Below are 21,396 nucleotides of genomic sequence, written 5' to 3'. Positions count from 1 at the left end.
CTAATTGCTTTGTTCAATGACCATTTGCAAGGACCTACTCAGGATGTAAGACCAGCAGGGCAGACATGAATGGACACACACTGCTCTTAGCAAGTCAGACCCCCGGGGGGAAAGTCAGGCCAATGAGAAACCGTGACGCAGGGCAGCGCCTAGGTGCCGCCCAGCAAAGCCCGGCCTAAGTCCGGGAGGCCTTCACCCTCCAGGGATGAGGGACAGCCTCCCCAGGCTCTAGTAGAGTGGAATAAGGGCCAACGCACAATATACGAGCACCACAACGGGAGGGGCACGTCCGCATTCAGAGAAAGCACGAAACACTCGTGACAGGTGTAGGTCTCTTGTTTATGTATTCAAAATCAGGGGACAAAATTTGTAGTTATGTGGGGGTGTTGCTTTCTGAGAGCCTTTGAAAATTCATAAAATGGCCAGAGCAAAAATAATGTAGGGATCAGCTGTGGCCCACTGAGAAGCCGAGGCCAGGGTGAGGCTGCTTCCTTCTAAGACACCCCTTGGGCTATGCGCACATTTTCATATTGTACAGGAGTCTTCATGTAAGCCGCCACTTTTGAGCTTCCCAAGCCCTCAGAGAAGTGAAACAGGATTTTCCGATGAGAAGAGAGTGGTAGAGCCATCTAGAGAGGAAGACCCCGGGCCTGGCGGGCCGCAGCCAACGAACAAGAAACCAAATCTTCAGCTTAATGACCCAATGCATTTCCACCGTAGCGAGCTGCTTCCAACGCAAACCGACATGTCCGACTGTTTTTTCTTATACTACGCGCTGACCTCAAAACACAGGCAGCTCAACCACAAAAATAATTCTAACAGAGCTGACCCAGCAGGGACTAAATTCTTCACTTTTCGGAGTGCAGAAACTCTTCCAGACACCACACTATCCGGACGACGAGATGCTATGTAATTTAATACTCCAGAGGCAAGGAACAAACACACCTCCCAATCACGGCAACTGTCAGACTAGGTCACATCTGATTATCCACAGAACCAGTCGGAAAATCACATGCATGTGCCCCTTTCCATTAGAAGCTCACGGCATGTCAGCGTTAGGAATCCTTGGAAGAAGAAACAAGGTCTTTCACATACAGTCCACTGGGGCTTCTAGGGCTTTTCCTCCTTGGTTCTTACTTTAAAACTATCTTCACACCAACGTGGAAATTAAAGTTCACTGCCTCATTCTCCCTACCCACATGACCTGGCCTTGGAGGTGAGCTCGCTTATTCTGTGTCCCTAATAAGGCTGAAGTGACAGATACAGCAAACGTCTGCCCCACACACAGAAACTATGCCTTTCTTTGGAATATCCACGGAACATGGGAAAGACTGACTGACTCAATATCAAGCCACCAAAACCAGAGATAAAAACAGGGGTCCTTAAATTCAAAACCAGCAGAAATCATATAGGTCACATCCTCTCTCAGAGCAGTGCAACAAAATTAGTACAAATGTTCAACAGGAACACCAGCCACTTGGAAGGTGAGACACTCATGCTATTTTCCTTTAAGAATACATGCAGGGATGCAGGAGGGGAAAAGGAGAAAAGAGAATTGGGGGTGTTTAAAATCTGTTTACACTAAGCTGAGAAACATTTGATTTTTTTTTTTAAAGATTACTTAAAGAATATTTGTCATACAAACACAGATGCTCATAGGCACGCAAGAAAAAGAGTGTTGGCTATCAATCGAGAAACAGCAAGATGTTTTGGCAAAAACAGTTTCCCTCTCTGTACTCCAGTTCCACCTTTTAGGATGAGGAGGACAGTATTCTGGTACAAAAATCAGCTTCACAAGCAGATCCATAGTTGTCTTGCTCCATACTGAGGACCTTAGCATTTAGCAGCTACTCAGCAAATAGTTGCAGAATGAATGAAATTATATATATATATAATACACAATTATATAGATACATCTATGTGAGCTCACACACACAAACACACATTAAGGGATTGGCTAAATGATGACTTTACCTAGACACAATGGAATATTACACAGACATTCAAAACAAAGCAGAAACACATTTATTTCACACGGCAAGATTTTTCACTACCCAATAGTCAACGAAGCAGAAGCAGATTACACAGTGACTTCTATGGAAGAAACATGCCTTTTCTCTGCTCTCTCTCATTCTCTCTCTTACACACACAATGCTTAAAAATCAGTTTGCAAGTCTGACAGACATGAGCTAGTACAAACTATTTCGTGATTATGGGATGCCTCTCGTTATATGTCTAAGATCTGAGAAAAGAGAGAAAACACATTTTTCTCTACTGTCGGTTAATTTACTTTTGTCTCAAAGTTGTCCAGAAGTGTCTCGTCCCCCCATCTGGCCCCTGGGTGACAGGGACCTCTCCCGTCCAGCCACACCTCCAGACTGTCCCTGTCCTGGGTAATGACAGTTCCAGACCTGACCTACTACCCCAGCAAGCTATCTGCTTGATATTCAAATCAGCATGGAAACAGCAAGAAGAATCTTCATTCAGGCCGCTCTGCACTTGCTCCTGCAACTTCAGTGTCTGTCAAAGAATAACATCTCTCACAGTTCAGCTGTCCAGATTTATACTCCATGGAACCGAGCCCCTATAAAGCAATGAATCTCTCAGCGAAACCCAGACAAGAACCCGCCACTTAGCAGTATCCACGTTCATCTGACTTTCAAAGCACTGAACATACACCTAACTTTGCACCACAAAGTAATTAACTCACCCCAAATGCCTAGTTTGTACGGCAACAGAAGTAAACACTTAAAAAATATTTCGGTCTGGAAACAGGAGCGAATCAAACCTTCTATTTACCTGTGATGGCAACGTCTTACTTCCTTCCGAGCGGGTCTCACCACCAACGGTTCCTCGCGGAGGCAGGGCCCTTCCCTGCAGCCTTGGCAGTAAGAAGGTAAAGGAGGAAATGATTACGATATGTCCTCTGGATTCTCCCCAACTCTCCACCACCTTGGAAGAGGAAAGTCACCGTGACCCTGCTTCAGCAGGAATGGAAAACCCGGTGCCCCCCTGCCCTGCCGGGCTCCCCGCTCCGCTCCCGCCCAACGCACCCTTTCCCAAGCGGCCCCGAGAGAGGAGGGGGCTCCCTGGTTTGAGGAGGGGCTGCCGGGGTGGGGGTGGCCGCGCAGACCCTAAGGGCCCAGAGCAACCCGCAAAATCCGACACATGACACAGCCGCGGACTTTTCTTAGAAAGACGTTTGACACTGACATTTGGGGCACGCCATCCCTCCTTTAAACTTAAAAAGGCGAGGAAAGCACAGGCATGCAGAACTGTCAGTCTGGGGTGGGCGTGAGGGCAGAACCCGGCTTCCGGAGCGCCGCCGGCACCGCCCTGTGCCCCCCGGGCCCGCGCGGCCGGGACGCGGGGAGACCCGGGCGCGGAAGCGGCGCGCGGGACCCGCAGAGCCGGGCTGGGGAGAAGCGTGGCGCCGCTGCCCTGGGCTCGGCCGGGTGGCCGACTGCGCTCGGGCGCAAAGTGCGGCAGTTCCTCAAAGCTGCTCCGCGGGCGAGTTTCTCTCGTCCGACCGCGGCCGCCGGGCGCGCAGCCTCGGGGGTCCGTCTGTCCGGGCCTCCGGCTACCCAGCCTCGGGGATCCCCAGTGGTCTCGGGAAACGCCCCCCCCCCCCGTCGGTGACGCCCCAAATCGACCGGGCCGAGGGAAGGGTGAGCCCCAGGCCCCAGCCCCCGGGCCTTCCCTCCCGCGGGACAACCTGTGGACCCAGCGTCTCCGAGGCCCCCGGCGCTCGGAAGGAGGCCGAGCAGGGGGCGGCCCCCTGGGCCCGGGGATCCCCCGCACCAGACCCAGCGCGCTCGGCCCGCGCCCCCGGATCCCGCGCATGCGCCGCCCGGCCCCTCCCCTGGCCGCCGCCGCTCCGCGTCCCGAGAAGTGGAGGCCCGGTTCTCGGACCCCCGCGAGCGCCCGCCCGCCCCTGGGCACCTGGAGCCGGTCCGCCGCCTGCGGGTCCGCCGGACGAGCGCGCCGAGGGAGGCAGCGCCGGGCAGGGCGCTAGCTGCGGCCGCCTCCGCCCCTGCCGCCCGCTGCCCCCGCCGTGGGGCCGCCGCGTCCCCTGCCCATGCCCGGCGCCGCCTCCCCGCGCCGGTGCCAGCCGCGCCCCCCGCGGCACGCGCCGCCCCTCTGTCCCCCGCCCCGGCCCGGCTGCGCGGGCGGCTGGCGCGGATGGCCGCCGGAAGCCCCGCCCCGCCCCGGGCCCCTGGCCTGGCCCCGGGCGGGACACACCCCCCTGGCGGCGGCGCCCGATTGGCTGCCCGCGGGGCCGGGGGCGGGGCCGCGGCCCCGGAGGCTCCCATCTCGTGCCCGGCTGCTGCTGCACCAAGGGGGAAACTGAGGCCGGAGGGGCGGAGGGACTGCGGAGGTGACCGGGCTGGCGGGTAGAGAGCCACGGTGGGACAGCGCGTGCAGCTGGGCGTCGGCGCGCGTCCAGCCCCGCGCACCAGGAGGGGCTGCAGTCGGGGCGGGGGCGGGCGCGAGGCCGCGGGACCCTGGGGGTTCCCGTCGGGCGCCCAGGCCACGCTGGCAAGGCCCCTCCTCCCTGGGGAGCCCTGCTCAGCTGGCCTAGGGCGAGCTGGTCTCTACCCGGGCCGAGGTGCGAGTGCCCTCGTAGTCGCGGGGTGCGCGGGGTGGGGGGCGGTCGGGGCAGAACCAGTCCCAAGCACCCCAGCATCCAAAAGAAGGAGAAAGAGAACACTAGCTGAGAGGACGCGTCAACAGGTGGCCGAGGTGCCCGGGCGGGCGCTGCGGGCGGGGACCCAGAAGGGTGAAGGGCAGCGGGGACAGCGTGGGCACCCGCTGCCAATTCCGACCACCCGCCCCACACCCACATCCCTACCCCGGCTGCGGGCGAGCCGTGCCCCCTCCCGCCGTGCGTCAGGGGTGAGGGGCTGACTTTGTGCCTGGCCAAGGCGCTGGGCCGCTGCCAGCGCAGGGGGAGGTCGCGGCCCGGCAGCCAATGACAGGAGGAGGGGAGAGAGCTGCAAAGCTGCTCTGTTTGCCCGGCGACGAACGGAATGCACAAAGCCCCCGGTGCCAGTGCATCGGGACACCCCTCCCTTGGGAACGAAATGTGTGCTATGCCAGCCTTCCTCCCTGCCCTCCCGCTGCTCCTGCCACTGTTCTATTTGTAGCAGCGAGCGCCCAGGAGGACCTGCTCAGAGCAGGAAGCGCAGCTCCAAACAAATCCCCGTATTTTGCAGAGACTCTGGAGCCCGAGGGCCGTACCTGGCCCTTTCACCCTTGTGGATTGGCCCCTACCTATGGTGAACTTTGCCCTTCCCTGCAGACACCCACAGAACCTTCCCACTCGCACACCGACAAGCCCAACTTTTATTGCACATCCTAGCAATAACCAATATTTGTATTATGTTCCAGTTTTCAAGGTGATCCATGCACATTATATCCTGGATATGGCATAGGCTGGGCAGGCTGAAAGTATGCCTTACTCACGCAGCTAGGAGCCATATACTGTGCTGGGTGTCACGGATATAGCAGCGGAGGAAGTACAGAGCTTATGTCCTCATGAGGACATCCAGGTTCAAAGATGTCATCTGACATACTCCAGATCCCGGGCTGTGAAGAACCAGGAGTCCAAATGCAGGGGTGTTGGCTTCTTTTCCTGTATCCGCTGTGATGGTCTGCCATAAACCCAGTTCAACCAGGCGGTTGGAAAGACCTGGTAAAAATTGTTTCGAATGAGGACAAAGGAAGCCGCATAGGGTTCCACAGAGTAGTGTAGACTCTACCTAGCAGACAGAGAGAAATTATATTCTTGGATTCTTGGGGCTCGCAAGGTTTTAGGGAGAGAAAATTTATTTTCCATGCATGTGTCCGAAGTTGTCACTTTTGAACAAATGCTTTCAGCCAGCTGAACCCTCCTGCCCCCATCCAGGTAGTGAGGAGGAAGATGCTCGGGACACCCGGGAGTATCCAGGAGACAGCACCACGCATGCTGCCCTTGTGGGGGGGGGGAGGGGGTTCCTGTTTGCCGTGAAGAACCTGTCACAAAGAACACCCCCCACCCCAGCTCCTGGAAGTCTCTCCCTCGCTCTCTCCTTACCTGCAGCACTGATGGAATGTGGGCAATGCCACAGAACAGAGACAGCCTCCTGTGCAGGGCTGAGCAGGATCTATAACGTCGGGGACAAATTAATGCTCTTGACAATGTGTCTGACCACCTGGATCATTCTGGAGCCTTAATAAATACTAGGAGCCTTTGGGAGTACGTGTATCTTAGTCCATATCTTCCATCTATTTGGGGCTGATGCTGTTTCAGCGTTTCTAACCATGTTTTCTAATCTTGAAGATGTTCGGAGACATCGTTATTATGGTGCCCACGTTACAATCGAAACCGAGGCACAGAGAGGCCGCTTGCGGCACCAGGTCACAGAGGCCGGTTGCAGAGCCCAGGCTAGGAGGGGGGTCTGTGGCACCCACACGTGCTGAGCCGCTCCTGGATGCACCAACTCGCCCAGTGTCACCGGAGCTACCGAGGCTCTGCCCTCGGCCTCTGGGGGAGAATCAGGATGCTGGGATGTTCAGAGAGGAGGGGGTAGCTGGAGGGTCTCCTGCCACTAGGCACCAGGCTATGGGTTAGACAATGAACTTGTAAGAAGGTGATGTCCGCCATCTGTGTTCAGAAAGAAGGTGAGACCTGACCGCCCGGCCCGGGCCCTGCGGGGGAGGGAGCAGGTCCCACGGGGCTGGGGGGCCAGGCCAGAGTCTGTCTGTTTGCCCTACGGCTTAGGTAAGCCATTTTCCAGGAACCAGTGCCTCTACAGGTCACTTCTTTGCCCTTTGCTGGTCTGCAAAGCCTCTGATGAGATGGATTTTGTGCTCCCAGGGTGTCATCAGCCAGGGCAGTGGCCTCTGATCTCCTGGAAGCCTGCCCTCAGGTCAGGTGGTAGAAATCGATGGGGGCAGGGAGTACAGGCTGAGCAATGGAGAGTTGGCTGTTGGCAAGGACAGAGCCGCCCTGTGGCCCATGGCTGGCCCTCAGTGGGAGCTGATGGAGGGCATGTGCGTGGCTGCCATCCTAGTAACGACAGCAGAACCTCCTGGGTCCAGATAACAAAGTCTTGTCACATTAGGGCATGGAGCTCACAACAATCCTGCAAGGCAGCTGGGTTCATCCCCATTTTACAGATGAGGAAACTGAGGGCCAGAAATGACATCATTCGGCTGAGACCTCCGAGAGGGAGCAAGAACCAGGCTGTCAGAGTCCAGATCCATTTCGCCACCTGCACCAGCCCCAGGGTACCCCCAGAGGTCTGGTCCAGAAGCCGGTGCTCCCCTGGCCTGCTAACCCGGTGGTGTCTGGCAGGCACAGGAACACGGTGTCAAGGATCAGTCTTGGCCCCAGCACTGTGGGTTGACAGCAGCACGTGCAGAAGCCTGTGGCAGGAGCGAAGGGCCACGTTCAAAGGGAGAGATGGAAATGGTGCAAGGTGGGCAGAGGTGGCCGAGTGGGGAATTTGGCTTGATTCCATCAGATTGGTAAAAAATAAGAAATGATGCATGCTAACTGATTGTTATTACTGAAGCAGAGGTGGTGGTGGTGGTGGTGGGTAAAGCTAGGCACTCACATGAGGCCTGCAGGTTCTGGAACCTTCTGTAGGCCCAGCCACTCCTGCTGCCCTAGACATTCTACCTCTTTGATAATTAACCTGAGATAACCAACCGTGCCTGAGAAGCCCACGACAGCCCACCTGTAGCAAGGCTGGCCATCTTCTCCCTTCCCAAGAGTAAGATACCCTCCCCACCAGTACACGCTATTCCATCCCCGGGGGCCTTAAGCTCCTTAGGACAGGGGCTGCATCACTGACGTGTTTTGTCCAGTTTAGGGCATGGGCTTGGAGCTTCAGGACCCATGTGACCCAGTAGGTGAGAGCCTCACCGTAAAGCATGATGTAGAGATGCATTTGGTCGATAAGGATAGTCCACTCTGCTGAAGATGGGATTCGCAATTCTCTGACCCGGGTAGGGATCCCAACTGTGAAGTGTACTCTTGCTGGGGGGCAAGGTCAGGGGGAGTGTAGACAGAAGACACAGCATGTTCACCCACAAATGCATAGGAAATACAGATATATAGGCCCATCACTGTCTCTGCCTGGGACACCCCCAATGTCCCTCATGAAACTAGGAGGCAGAACCTGGGATTAGGAATCAAGCAGACGTAGAGTCAAAACCTGGCTCTACCTTTGACTCATACTATATAGAACCTTGGACAAATGACCTTTTGACTGAATTTCCTCATCTATAAAATGGGGCAGCGGTGCTTATCTCCATGGGCCCTGGGGAGAGAATTAGCAGGGAGCATGTAGGAAGTGCAGGGAGAGGACCTGATAGGTAGGTCATAGTCGAGATTTGGTGACCACCTGCCCGAGGGCTCTGCCAAGGGTCACCTCCTCTAGGAAGCCTGCTTGGCATCCATCCCACCGGCAAAGCCGCCCTCCTTCTTGGGTTGCCACCTTCTCCCATGTAGCATTTGTCTAGTTGAGCACTGTCTTAAAAGGTGCCTCTCCCCTGCCTGCCTCAGCACTCAGATGAGCCGGCCTCCATTGAGGCCTCAAACCTCTCTGACACCAGGCAAAGTGCTTATTTGTTGCTCACTCATGCGACCCTCAGGTCTACCCTGGCTTCTGCCTTTTACGGATGAGTCCTTCCAGCTCATCGAGGCAGCATGAACTTGAGCCCGAGTAGTCTGCAGGCCCTCGGCCCTGGCTGTGAGCCTCCGGAGAGAGCTCCTTGGAACAGGGCCGGCCTCCCCCAGCTCGTCATTCCCGGGTGCCCAGCACAGGAGCCAGAACCCACGAGGCTCCATAAATGTGCAAGGTATGGGCCGGGACGTTCTATCGGCACCTCTAGGCCCTGGCTTTAGGCCCTGGCTTTCACTAAAATGAGGGAGTGGACTGTGGTCCCCACTCCCCTGCAGGGACAGGCCATGCATGCCAAATGTCCCTGTCCCAAAAAGCAGGGATTTTGAGCGTGTCCCTTAGGAGCGGTGCTGGTCCAGAGCAAAGCAGCTCGCTGCCGATCTTCCCCGGGCAGAGGGTCTACAGCAAGATGGGGAAGAGAAGCAAGGACCTTGTGTTTCCTGTAAAGGGTCAACTGGTCAATTTGAAGAAACATCCTTTTTCTCCCTGAGAGTATGTCCTTTACCTTCTTGGGTTATTATTGAAAATGCCTTTTCTTAATAAAAATGTCTTAGGTGAGGGGCGCCTGGGTGGCTCAGACGGTTCAGCGTCTGCCTTCGGCTCAGGTCATGATCCCAGGGTCCCGGGATCGAGTCCCGCATCCGGCTCCCTGCTCCGCGAGGAGCCTGCTTCTCCCTCTCCCTCTGCCTGCTGCTCCCCCTGCTTGTGCTCTCTCTCTCTCTCTCGGTGTCAAAAATAAATAAAATCTTAAAAAAAAAATGTCTTAGGTGAAGTGCTGATAATGGTTGATAGGGACTGGTGTGTTTTGACTCGGCGGCCCCCAGGTCCATCCCCAAAGGTGTTGAACATGTTGTCGGTTTGGAAAGCCCAAAGTCCGGGACCTCCTGGCCCCCACAAGCTCTGTTTACTGATAAACACACAGCACGTTGCGAAGGCCTCCTGACATTTTTCCAGTCTTTTTGTACCCGGCCAGCTCTCTCCTCCAGATTTACTTGTGATATTTATTTGCAAGTCAACATTCCGGTTTGTGTTGAGACTTGCAGCATGGAATATACAATCCTCCGCCAGGGCCCGATTTTGATCTTTGACAAATCGACAGAGCAGGGTGTGGGTGACTGCCTTGGGAGCCTGCAGGAGTTACACCCACATGGGGGCCGGCTCCCATGCCATCGGGCATCCTGGGGGTAGGGGAGCCCAGCCTGGGGGCGGGGGGGGGGGAGTTCCCTCTGCCTGGGAGCCTGGGGGGTGCAGGGGAAGGAGATGGCTGGGGGCAGAAAGAGAGCTGAATTCCACACATATGTGAAGGCAGTCACTGGAACGATCCCTAGAAGGGGATGGTGGTGTGGGGCAGGACACCAGACCAGCAGCCGGGCGGGCGGTCTTCTTAGATGGCTGGTGGGAAAGACAGACGGGGGTGGGGGGGGTGGGGGGGACTGTAAACCCATCGCTTCTTTTCTCCAGGTGGAAGCAAGTGTTAGTGCTGAGTTTAATTTTACAACCACCCTCCCTCACCTGGAAAACACACTCTAGTGATGGCTAGGTAGGTGCCGAGGACTGAGCTGGCCCTTTGCAAACATGACTCCTGTTTTACCAGCTAGCGACCCTGGCGCTGATCTCCTCCTCCAACCCCTGCAGAGTTGCCAGAAAGTTCCCCCACGCCTCCTTTTTCCCGAGTCCCTGGTGTGTGGCCTTTGGGCCTCCAGCCTCACACGAGGGGGAGTCTCCCATTAGAAACCTGGTACCTTGACTTCTATCCTCACATGCCCCTCCCCGTCAAGGTCAAGGCCCAAACTCTCCAAATTGGCCAAGGGCCTCAGGGCAAAAGTGGCCGACCCACCCAAGCTTGGCCTGGAGGTTCTCCACTATTTTGGCCACTTGTAGAGGTTTTTATCATCATTTGAAAGGGATTTTTAAAAATACAAAACGTTTTACTTATTTCAAGAGAGAGAGAGAGAGACCTGCTCCTAATACCCTGGTCTGAGCTTAGACACAGAAGCTTAAATTGTTACTTCAGGTCATCGGTGATCCTGGTCTGTCTTCTGGTTCTGACGTTAAGCACGGGGACTTGGCCGTCCCTGATGCTGGTGTGTCCCCACCTTGCCTGGCACAGGGGCAGTGGTCCCTCACTAAGCAGGGATTTTGAGCGTGCTTAGGAGCGGTGCTGGTCCAGAGCAAAGCAGCTCGCTGCCGATCTTCCCGGGCAGAGAGAGGGTCAGGCGCCTATCTCCCTCCCTGTTTGGCCACCTAGAGAGGTCGGGGATGACGTGCCCGCCGTGCACAGAGCACTCTGCGCTCAGCACTGCTCAGCCTCAAGTAGGCAGCTTGCCTCTCCCCGGCTCCCGGTTGCGGAAACTGAGGTTGGAGGGGCTGAGCCATCACCCCGAGACGCAAACCCGGGAGCCCCAGGCCCCACCCGGGTGCCCAAAGGGCCGGCTCACGTGTCCTTGCTTTTTCCACTGTGCCCCCGACTCCCCTCCTGGGCGCCGTGACCTTGGACAGCCACGACCGCCCTGCGTCCCTTCCCAACTGTAAACTGAGAGTCTGGGCTGGCTGGTCTCAAACGTGCACTGCCAGCCGGGGACTCTGAGTTGTGCTTGGGGGTGTGACTGGGACATGTCCCAGGAGCCAGCTGCCAGAGCCCACGAGGGAGGCATTTTTTCCTGCCTCGCTGGGGGAAAGTAGACACATGACTCTCTGGGCTGAGCACTTGCGGTGAATTATGCTCAGCGGGGCTCGTGCTCTGGGCTTTGGGAATGTGTTCAGGACCAACCTCCAGGACTGGTATCAGCAGAGCTCAGGGCCTGGGGGGAACCAGCTCCCCTTCTCAGCCGGAACATCCCAGGCCGAGGCAGAAAGCCGCCCACCTCTGCCTTCTGCAAACAGGGAGTAGAAGGGTGGCTCCGTGTCCCGTCCCCACCACCTCCCAGGGAGGGGACACTCACCGTGGCCTCCCACCCTCCAGCTTGCTTCCAGTGGCTCTCCCAGTCACTTGCTGCTTTGGTCTAGAAGTGGGCTCTGGCTTCTTGTTGGCACCAGCGAGGTGATAGATCCTGCATCAGGTGAAGAGGTTACTGGATGGGGCACGCTTTGGCAGACGGACAGAACGGCGGGCACCGGGGCCTGGCTGTCTCACGTGTCCTCACTCATGCACCATGATGTTAGGAAACCAGGCGCCCCGTTCCCACCCAGACCTGGGCCTCCTTGCCCAGTCGCTTCTGACCCCTTTGGAAGGGAACCTGAGAGGTCGGCCGGTGGCGGGGCAGGGAGGGAGAGGCTCTTGGCAGGACCTGAGGTCCAGTTGGAACTTTCTGGACTGGGGGAAAGGGCAGGACCCCATGAGATCCTCACTGGGCCCCCGGGGCCGGGCACGCGCTCTGAAAGGAAGACTCAAACAGCTGGGTGGGTGACGCAGGGCTCACCGCGAGAGGCTCCCTGTCCCCATCACCCTTTTTTTCAGGGCAGTAAAGTTGTGCTGAGAGTCTGAGCTCCAGTCCCGGCTCTGCAGGGGGCGTCTGGCTCATCCCCTCAGCCCTCAGCTCCCCCGTTTCCTTGTGCGGAGTACTGAGGCTGCCCCGGATGGTCACTGACAAGAGTCAGAGGTAATGAAGATCTACAGGAACCAGTCAAGAGGCTGCCGGGCCCTGACCCCTCCCCCACCGGCCTGCACAGTCTTTTCACACGGGGCCTCCAGTCTCACTTCCCTTATCCACCAGCCACCAGGCTCTGTCCCACCCTCTCCCCACCCCCCTGAGGTCGGCCAGGGTCACACCCCCCTCTCTCTGTCAGCCTCTCCACTTGCAATCTGATGTGTCACACTAGCTTTCCCTCGTGCGGGATACCGCCTCTTCCGGGAAGTCCTCTCTGATCTCCCCTGTCCGGGCACTCGTCCTCTTCCGTGCTCCATCAGCCCCGGCACCTCTGCTGATCTTCCTGGGTCATACGTGTCTGTTTACTAGTCTATCTCCACCAGACTGGAAGCTTCCTGGGAATTAGGATCTTATCTGAGGTTATAAATACAAATAACAACAGAAACGATGGCATTAAAAAATTACCCTTTTTTGGGTATGTTACCTCCTACATGTTTGGATTTAACAATGCCCAGCTATTTTGTGCATAAAGCTCTCTAGTGATTGTGTTTATTCATACTGCAATATTATTTTATAGTGAAATGTATCACATATGTGCTCTGTAATTTTGCTTGTTTTTATTATGATGCATATGCTACTATGTTTGAATACACTTTTAATTTATTTTTTACATTGTAATTTTTTTGTTGTTGTGGTAAAATAAACATAACAGCAAATTTCCCATTTCTAAGTGTATGGTTTGCTGTGAGACCATTACCATGGTCTGTCTCCTTTGCTCTTTCCCAGCAGAAACTCTGTACCCCTGAACACTAACTCCCCAATTCCCCTTCAGGATTTTCAGGTGCTGTAAGAGATTTTGGAACATTTGGTGGAATCAGAATGAGATCTGTAGCCTAGGGTCCCCTTGGTGTTAACTTCCATCGAGTGGTGGTTGTGTAGGATGACCGTTCTCAAAGATGTTGGTTTCATGACTCCTTTCTACTCTTAAAAGCTATTGAGAACCCCAATATATTTTGCTCCTGTGGGCTATACTTGTCGATATTTCCGGTATTAGAATTAAAATTGAAAAAAAGCTTTAAATATTTATGAATTCATATAAAAATAAGAAGCCCTGTATTTGGGAACGTATACAACACTTTTACGAAGTGATTAAATTTTTCAAAGCCCCCTCCAATTTTTAAAAACATTTTTGCAAGGCTCTTGAACGTCTGGTTTAATGGCAGGTGGCTGGCTCCTCGTCTGCTTCTGCATCTGCATCTGATCTGCTGCAAACGTGTGTGAAGAAAACCTAGCCTCCCACCGGAAGGGGGAGAGAGAAAGCATTTAATAGCGGCTTCAGGTTAATCGTGAGTATTCTTTGACATTGCACCAAAATTCTGCAAATGAGTGTTTCTTTTCTTTTTTTAATATAACAGCTTTAGGGCAGTATATTCACGTGCCATAAAATTCATGCTCTTAAATTCTAGGGTTTTTAGAGTCTTCATCGAGTTGCAGCCCTCACCACCTCCTAATCCTTCCTGGGGTCTGGGGGCGGGTGTTTGAAGGGAGTGTGCTCAGACCAGGGTAAAATTGGGTCCCCCTCCCCACCTGATAGGAAGACACCATGGAAGGGGAGATGCCAGGCAGGCAGGGGTCCCGTTAGGAAAATCCTCAAGCCTTGCAGACAGGTGGATGCTGAGAGACCTCTCCCCCTTCCCCTCCTCCTGAGGGCTCATGGGAGGAGGAGCTTGGGTAAGAAAGCCTAGTCCCATTGACTGCCCTACACGGTAGTGCTCATTTTGTATCCACGGAGATGGGGGGGACAAAGCCCCTGGAGAAACACGGAAAGGAGTTCAAGAACCCAGTAATTGTATGAGTGTCCTGTGGCCGCAGTAACAAATGACCACATTTTGTGGCTAAAAACAACCCAGACTTAATGTTCCAGTGCTGAGGTCAGAGTCTGATGTGGGTCCCGTGGGGTTGGCAGGGCTGAGCTCCCTTTGGTGTGTCCTGACCTTCCCCAGCTCCTAGAAGCTGCCTGCATTCCTGGGCTCACGGCCCCTTCCGCCACCTCCCAAGCCGGCAGCCTGACCCCATCCAGTCTCTGACTCTGGCCCCCTTCTTCTTCTCATGACCCTGGCAACGACACTGGACACCGTGAGGAAATCCACCATCCTATCCCCATCTCAAGATTTTTGACTTAATCACATCTGCGACGTTCCTTTTGCCACACAAAGTAACTTCTTCACGTTCTGGGTCTCAGGACGTGGACATCTTGGGTGGGGGGCTTGTTTTGTGTCATCACAGTGGTCGAGATCACGGCCACGGGAGCAGACTTCCTCTGCCATTTGAGGGGCCATGGGCCAATCATGTCACCTCTCCGTGCCTCAGTCTCCCCATCTGTAAAGAGGGGATAATGATAGTACTGCCTCGTCAGGCTGCTGGAAGGGTCAGTGAGGTAACATCTGAAAGTTCCTCGGGGTGGGGCTTTGAGAAGTGCTGGGGGGAGGCTTACATCTGGGAGGTTCTCCCAATTCCCAGGGGGTCAGGCTTTCCTGGCCACGGGCCTGGAGGCAGGCCCTTCACAGGCCCTTCGCAGCCCAGCAACCCCGGCCTGACAAGTCACCAGGCAGCCTCACGCCACCCTGCCTGGGGCTGCTTTGCTGGGGCTCCTTATGGTCCATATGCTGCCCCGGAGGGGAGGCCAGTCTGTACCCCAGAGCCCCTGCACCCAGCCTGCCGGGAGGAACTTCCCGGGACCCCACAGGCTCCTGCAGCACCAGGCCCCAGGGAGATGGCCTGGGTCAACACCCCCTGCCCCTTTATGTAGGTGAGGAGACGGAAGCCCAGAGGGGGACCAGCCAGCTGGGTGGCCTCGAAGCTGCTGGGGCCCCGCCTCCTGGCTCACTGCTCACTGTTGCCACGATACCTCCTGGCCAATGCTGGGTGATGTGGGTCGTGGCAATGTTTCTGGAACCTCCTGTGCAGCTGAGGAGGGTGTCAATGGGCAGGACGCCCTCCACCCGTCCATCACCCTTTCCAGAGCGCAGTGTGTGTTGCACACGCAGAGGGCACCCAGGGGCAGCCCGGCGGTGGGGGATGGGAGGGCAGGGGGGTGGGGCTCTCCCACCATGCTACCACCGGGCTTTGCCGTGGATTTCACTGCTTTACAGGAAAGAGACTTGAGTTTTCTTTAGGGTCATGTCCTCCCCGATCCTGGGAAGACAGAGATGCTGAAATGTGCACTTGTTGGATAGTGAGTCATCCACTGGTCGACTAGGTGGACTAGAGATAGAATCAGAATTTCTCCCCACCGGCTGTCTCAAAGCCTCCATTTGTCTCTGTCAACATAGAATGGAAGGGGTATTTCTTTCTTTTTTTATTTTTGTTTAAAGATTTTATTTATTTATTTGAGAGAGAGCGTGCACAGAAGAATGAGAGGGAGAAGCAGATTCCCTGCCGAGCAGAGAAGCTGACACAAGGCTCGATCCCAGGACCTGGAGATCATGACCTGAGCCGACGGCAGACACCCAACCGACTGAGCCACCCAGGCGCCCCAGAGGTATTTATTTCAAAACAACAAGAACATTGGCTTCAGCAGGCCATGTGACCTTGAGCCACCTCTCCCCAGCTGCCGGGGTGGGCATAGTGAGCCCCCCGCGGCGGGAGGGAGATGCCCTTGGAAGCCAGGCACTGCACCTGAGTGAGCTCATCCTGCTGGGGTGAGCTGGGAGCTCCCCAACACCCTGGCTTACTGCTTCCTCCAGCAGAGGCGAAAGAAGGCTGGGAGGGCGCTATGGGACTCAGCATATGGGACAGGCCCCTGGTAGAGCAGGGAGCAGAGACCACACACCCTCTCTGCTCAGGGCTCCGCCTGCCACCGTGTGCATATGTGTGTGTGCGCATGCTTGTGACCGTGCATATACGTGTGTGTGCGCGCGCCACCCCGGTGACTGTGTGTGGTGCACTTCCGAGTGCAAACATGCACGTATGTGAGTGCATGTGTGTGCTCGCATGTGTGCATCAGCATGCACAAAAGCCTGTATGCATGAGCACGCACACACGTGTGTGCACGTGTGTTTGCTTCTGTGTGTGCATCTGCCTATAGTCGTGTGTGGAGCACGTTCACGTCTGCATGTGTGAGCCCATTTGTGTGTGTTCATGTCCCTGCGTGTGCACGCATGTGAGTTTTCACGTCCTCTCTCGGGCAACGCTGTGGAGAGTCGAGGTAGTGGTGGAGGTGGAGGCAAATTCAGGCCCGGGGAGAACTGCTGGCTTGGGCCGGGTCCTGCCTTCTGCTCACCCATGGTCTGCTCAGATCAGAAGACCTTGGGTGCAAAGCCAAGGTCAGCAGGGCAGGAGGCTTCCCAGGACAAGGCTGCCAGCACCTTTGACCGTCTCTGTTGCTCATTTCCCAACTTCTCCCCCTTGAGGGCATCTTGCCTGTGTTTCTTGGTTTCTAGCCCATTCTGAGAGCCTGCTGCCATGCTGTCCTTGGGGGAGCTCCATCTTCCAGTTTCCCAGGTAAGTGTCCCCACCCCAGCGAGGGTGCCTGTTCCAGGCCAGCCTCTGAGGGATGCCCTCCCCTGGTGACCCGCCCCCCCCCCCCCCGTTTGGCCACCGAACTCACAGCTGGCGCCCTTCCCCCACCCCCCAGTTCTGGGGGGTTCCTTTTTAAGGCTCCCCCATAATGCGAACAGAACAGCCATGAGTCTCTCTACCATTTGCTTCCCCGGAAACAAAGCCAGAATTGTAAGCGCTCGTGGGAAAGGGCAACAGTTGGTGCGGCACAAAGAATTTATTTTTTCCTTCCCTGATCTGAGCCCTATCACCAGGCCCAGGCCTGCTGGGAATTCGGAAGCTCCCTCTGGGAGAAGGCTGGGGCAGGTGGTGCGGGTGGCCAGCCGGCCGGCGCGGGTCACCGCCCCTTGCTGTCCCCACTCTGCCTCTGTCCTGTGACTGCCCCAGTCCCCTCCCGCAGGCGTGTCTGGGACACCCTTGGCTTCTCCTTCCTCACTCCGGACACCGGCCTCTCCAGACCTCCTTCTCCAGGCTCCTCGCTGGGTCCTGGGCCCCCGCTCTGGCCTTCAACACTGGCCCCTGTTGCTCCAGCTGAATTTGGTCATCTTCTCCATCTTGGAGGAGATCCAGGTTCGTGCCCAGACTGCAAGAATTTGGGAATTCTCACAGCTTTCTCTGGGAGGAGGTCACCGAGAGGAAGTGTCCACCGGTTGACTCTCCAGGTAGAGGTGGGAGACGGGAGGCTCCCTCCTGTGCCCTTGGAATGTACACTCTGCCTGCTGTTCCCACAGTGGGAGCTGTTTTAAAAGACACAGCCTTGAGGGGCGCCTGGGTGGCTCAGTCAGTTAAGCGTCTGCCTTCGGCTCAGGTCGTGATCTCAGGGTCCTGGGATCGAGTCCCGCATGGGGCTCCTGGGGCTCCCTGCTCAGTGGGGAGCCTGCTTCTCCCTCTCCCCCTGCTGCTCCCCCTGCTTGTGTGTGCGCTCCACTCTCTCCCCCTCTCTTTCTCTCTCTCTTTTTTTTTTAAGATTTTATTATTTATTTATTCATGAGAGACAGAGAGAGAGAGAGAGAGAGAGAAGCAGAGGGAGAAGCAGGCTCCCAAGGAGCAGGGAGCCTGATGCGGGACTCGATCCCAGGACCCTGGGACCATGACCCGAGCCGAAGGCAGACGCTGAACCATCTGAGCCACCCAGGCGCCCTCCCCCGTCTCTCTTTCTCTCTCTTTCTCTGACAAATAAATAAATAAAATCTTAAAAAAAAACAACAAAAAGGCACAGCCCCGAGAGAGTAAGGTCCTCAGGCTCACGCTACCTCCTAGCCACTCCACACCCTGGCCCCCACTCCCACAGCTAACACAGCCTGGGGCTGGCTTCCCCATAACAGTAGAAAACCACAACCTCATACTGGCCCAGTCCTGAATGCTGTGGCCTCCTGCCGGGAAGGGGGCTCAGCATGGCATAAGAGCCCTGGCTTCTAGCCCCGGCCGGCCCTGACCTTGACCTGGCCTTTGGACTCTTGTGGCCATGTCACACGGACATTGAGTGGGGCCCTCAGCCCAGTGGCTCCAGGGAGGGCTGTTCCCGTAACAGTCTGTCCGCATCACCTCCCGACCCCGCTGCTCCCCTGACCCTGAGCGTCTCCAGTCCCCCCCAGCCAGGCCCTGGCCGGTAGCCAGCCCTTGGGCAAACAGCTTCACCATGAGGCCAGGTCAGTGGTGTGTGCCCCCAGGGCTGTGTGAGGCCCAGCTCCTTCTGACAAACCCCTGGACCTCCAGCCTCCCCAGGTGCCAGGACCCCACCGGCTGCGGTCAGAGAGACGGCTACTGCTCACAGCTCCAGCCAGCGCAGACCAGGCCCATGGAGAAAGTCAACTACAAGATGAAATCCCAGGTTGGGTCTGGTTGGACATCAACAGACCAAGGTTGAGCCCCTCTGAAGGGTGGGGAACACCGGGTCCCTCCCTGCGTGCAGCCTCACAGGTGATCTGGACCCAGACGCCAGAGCTGAGGGTGTGCAAATCTCCTGTCCTGTGGGGGGGTTGGCTGTGGACCCCGAGGCCGCCCAGGAGTCTGGATCCTGCTGCTGGACCCGAGGCCTCAGGTGCCAGACACACACAGCCTAGATTCCAAAGCCCCCCCCGCCCGACTCAGGGGCCTGGACTTACCTTCCCGGCCTGCCTGGGGCTGGGCATGGATGTGAAAGCAGGATCCAGAAGCCAGACGAAGATGCTTCTGGCACGGGCCCTCTCCTGGCCACCCTGGCCACTGGGGCCACTCACACTACCTTCTGAATTTGGGACCTGGCCCCGGCCCTGGCCCCCAAAACCACACTCATGCTGGACAACTCCTTCTAGAAGCATCAATGTCCCCAAACCACGTACCCCCACTTCTCCTCATCTGCTTTTCCCTGAACGTAGGGATTTCCTTGCAATGCTCCCTGGTGTCACTCAGCACCACAGTCCCTGAAATGGGCCTGCAGGGCCACAGGGAGAGCTCAGGGGATGTCTCGTGATGACAGGTGTGGCTCTGGATTACTCTTCCCCATTTGACCCACCACGACTTCTGTGCCCTGCAGGTATCAACCCCGTCTTCTCAGCTGCTCATGGACCCTCGACGCACCTCCTCCCCTCCCTGCCTAGAGTTCCTTCCCTCCCTCCATGATCTATACTGACTGCAAAGCTCTCTCTCTGAAGCCGAGCTCCCCAGGGGCTTGCCTGCCCTGGCGGGCTCTATGCCGCTGCCATCACCCCACGATGTAGTGTCTTCCAGATAAAGCTGTACACTCCTGGTTCAGGCCAGACAGAGACACCCGCTTGCTCTGGGGGTGGGGGTGGACTATGGAGGCCCACATCCAAAGGCGGGGTACGCGGGCAGGAAGTGCTGGCTTTGAGTCCATGACCCGGCGCTCTTCCTGATCAGCGCTGACCTCCGGAACTGCTTCTTCCCGGGCTTCAGCTTCCTCCCCTGTGAAATGGGGAGCCATCTCCCCACACAGGGGCATCGGGTGTCAAGAGGAGAATGCAGGCTGGGGCCACAGATGCTTCCAACCCCAGCTCTGTCACTCACCGCCGTGTGACCTTGGGTTGATCTTGCCTAGCCTCTGTCTCCTGGCCCTGAAAACACCCAGAGGCTGAGACTAAGGGGGGTGATTCGGGGCAGTAGCGCCCAGCCCACTGGGTCAAGTAGCTGGCACAAGGTGGGTCCCGGGGGACGGGGGGGGGCGACTGGTCAGGAGCCAACAGGCATGCTTCTGGCCCTTGTCTGACCGGCTGCCCTGGGAAGGTCATCGGCCCCCTGAGCTGACTGCCCCTCGGAGGCCCTACTGCGGGGCCAGGTCCCGCGTCTGTCCCCAGGCCTGGGTCCCGGCCTAGCGGCCCAGCTGTGCCTGGGAAGCTGGCTGCTGCCGAACACGGTGCTTCTGCGTGGGCTGGCCAGGAGCCCCGGATCTCCCTTGCCCCATGAGGTGGAGGGGCAGCTCCCACTCACTCTGGGGCTGCCACCGAGTAAACGGCAGGGGGCTGGGAGGCTCGCTGCCGCGGGCTCACGGCCTTCCGGGCCCGTGGTCAGAGAGACAGGACAGCACGGAGAGCCACAGGTGGGCATGGGTGGACCCTCTGCTGCTGGGTGCCCAGCCTCCCAACCCCCGCTTTGGGCCTGCCCCACGCCTGTTCTCGGGGAACTGCCCAGAGACAGCCGTGCCACAGCTGGAAGTTAAGTGCTTGGGAGTGGGGGCAGGGCATGGTGGCCACTGGCCCGGCCGTGAGGGGCGGCCTACATGGGGACGAGCTGGAGGGGTGGGCCAGCTGGCCGGGGCTCTCCTGGCAGGGGATGTGGGCCAAAGGCAGGGAGCCTCAAAGGGTCTGCTGTGGCCAGGGGGCACAAGATGGAATGGTGACACAGGCAGGGGACCTGACACAGGGCATCAGTGACTGGGCAGCCAGGCTCCCCCTCCCCATGGGGGACGTGGGAGGGGGTGACCCAGCTTTCTCCTTGGCAAGTCTCCTGCAGCCCTAGCCAGGGGAGAGGCTAGAGCCCAGGGGATCGGGGGAGGGCTGCTGGGGCACTCGAGGTGGGGGGGGTGCTCTTCCAGGGGCCTGTGGGCCGGGGAGGGGGAGGGCAGGGGGAGGGGAGGGGGCAGCACCGGGGGCCGCCTGGCTGTGTCACTCACCGGGGTCTTCCAGGGTCAGACCAGCGCTGGTCCCTGCACGGGCATCCAGCCTGAAGGAGCTGTGTGTCATATTCTCGGGGTTGGCCTCCAGTTTGGGGCAGAGTAGGGTCGGGGAGTGGGATGGAGGTGTGGCCTTCTCCGCCTTGTCAGTGGGAGCCGGCCTGAAAGGGCTGGCACAGGGAAGAAAGCAGGCAGCAGAAATGGGGGAGGCAGAGTCCTGAAGACACCCTTTGATCCAGCCATACTGGATGCCGGTCCAGCTCCTGGAGTTTTGGTTGTCAAAGGCTATAAAACCCCCTGGGCCTAAGCTGGTTTGGCTTCAGTTTCTGTCACCTGCAACAACAGCTTCCTGATTAATTCTGAGACTGACTCTAGGAATGACCTGCCTTATTGGGTATGAGTGGTCCCCGGTGCCCACAGAGGGTCCCTCACTCTTCCACCACATCAGCAAACCACATAGCGACCCCCC

The 21,396-nt window shown here is 57.1% G+C and overlaps 1 protein-coding gene and 2 long non-coding RNA genes across 3 annotated transcripts in view; 1 reads left to right on the top strand and 2 right to left on the bottom strand.

Moving 5' to 3' along the window:
- PPARA (peroxisome proliferator activated receptor alpha) overlaps nucleotides 1–4,038 on the bottom strand; it is a 68,005-nt gene extending 63,967 nt beyond the window's left edge. Inside the window, exons 1-2 of the mRNA XM_028115368.2 lie at nucleotides 3,943–4,038; nucleotides 2,800–2,881 (exon numbers count right to left, since the gene is read on the bottom strand). The gene's annotated coding sequence lies outside the window, so the exon portion shown is untranslated. The remainder of the gene's footprint in view (nucleotides 1–2,799; nucleotides 2,882–3,942) is intronic.
- A 1,298-nt stretch (nucleotides 4,039–5,336) lies between these two features.
- On the bottom strand, nucleotides 5,337–12,346 carry LOC148163826 (uncharacterized). The gene is made up of 3 exons (XR_015768742.1): nucleotides 12,092–12,346; nucleotides 11,615–11,722; nucleotides 5,337–5,692 (listed from the first exon to the last, which is right to left on the bottom strand). It is a non-coding gene; the product is annotated as an uncharacterized LOC148163826 (long non-coding RNA).
- A 210-nt stretch (nucleotides 12,347–12,556) lies between these two features.
- LOC114218337 (uncharacterized) lies at nucleotides 12,557–19,531 on the top strand. The gene is made up of 7 exons (XR_003611185.2): nucleotides 12,557–12,734; nucleotides 13,483–13,605; nucleotides 15,654–15,800; nucleotides 16,702–16,762; nucleotides 17,220–17,389; nucleotides 18,536–18,650; nucleotides 19,335–19,531. It is a non-coding gene; the product is annotated as an uncharacterized LOC114218337 (long non-coding RNA).
- The last annotated feature ends 1,865 nt before the right edge of the window (nucleotides 19,532–21,396 follow it).

The sequence above is a fragment of the Eumetopias jubatus genome, unplaced genomic scaffold (genome assembly GCF_037043125.1).
Source record: "Eumetopias jubatus isolate StellerSeaLion01/CBP00866 unplaced genomic scaffold, mEumJub1_p1.0 scaffold_8, whole genome shotgun sequence".
Lineage (NCBI taxonomy): Eukaryota > Metazoa > Chordata > Mammalia > Carnivora > Otariidae > Eumetopias > Eumetopias jubatus.
The sequence above is the reverse complement of the archived record's forward strand: the minus strand, read 5'-3'. Positions and strand labels throughout refer to the sequence as shown.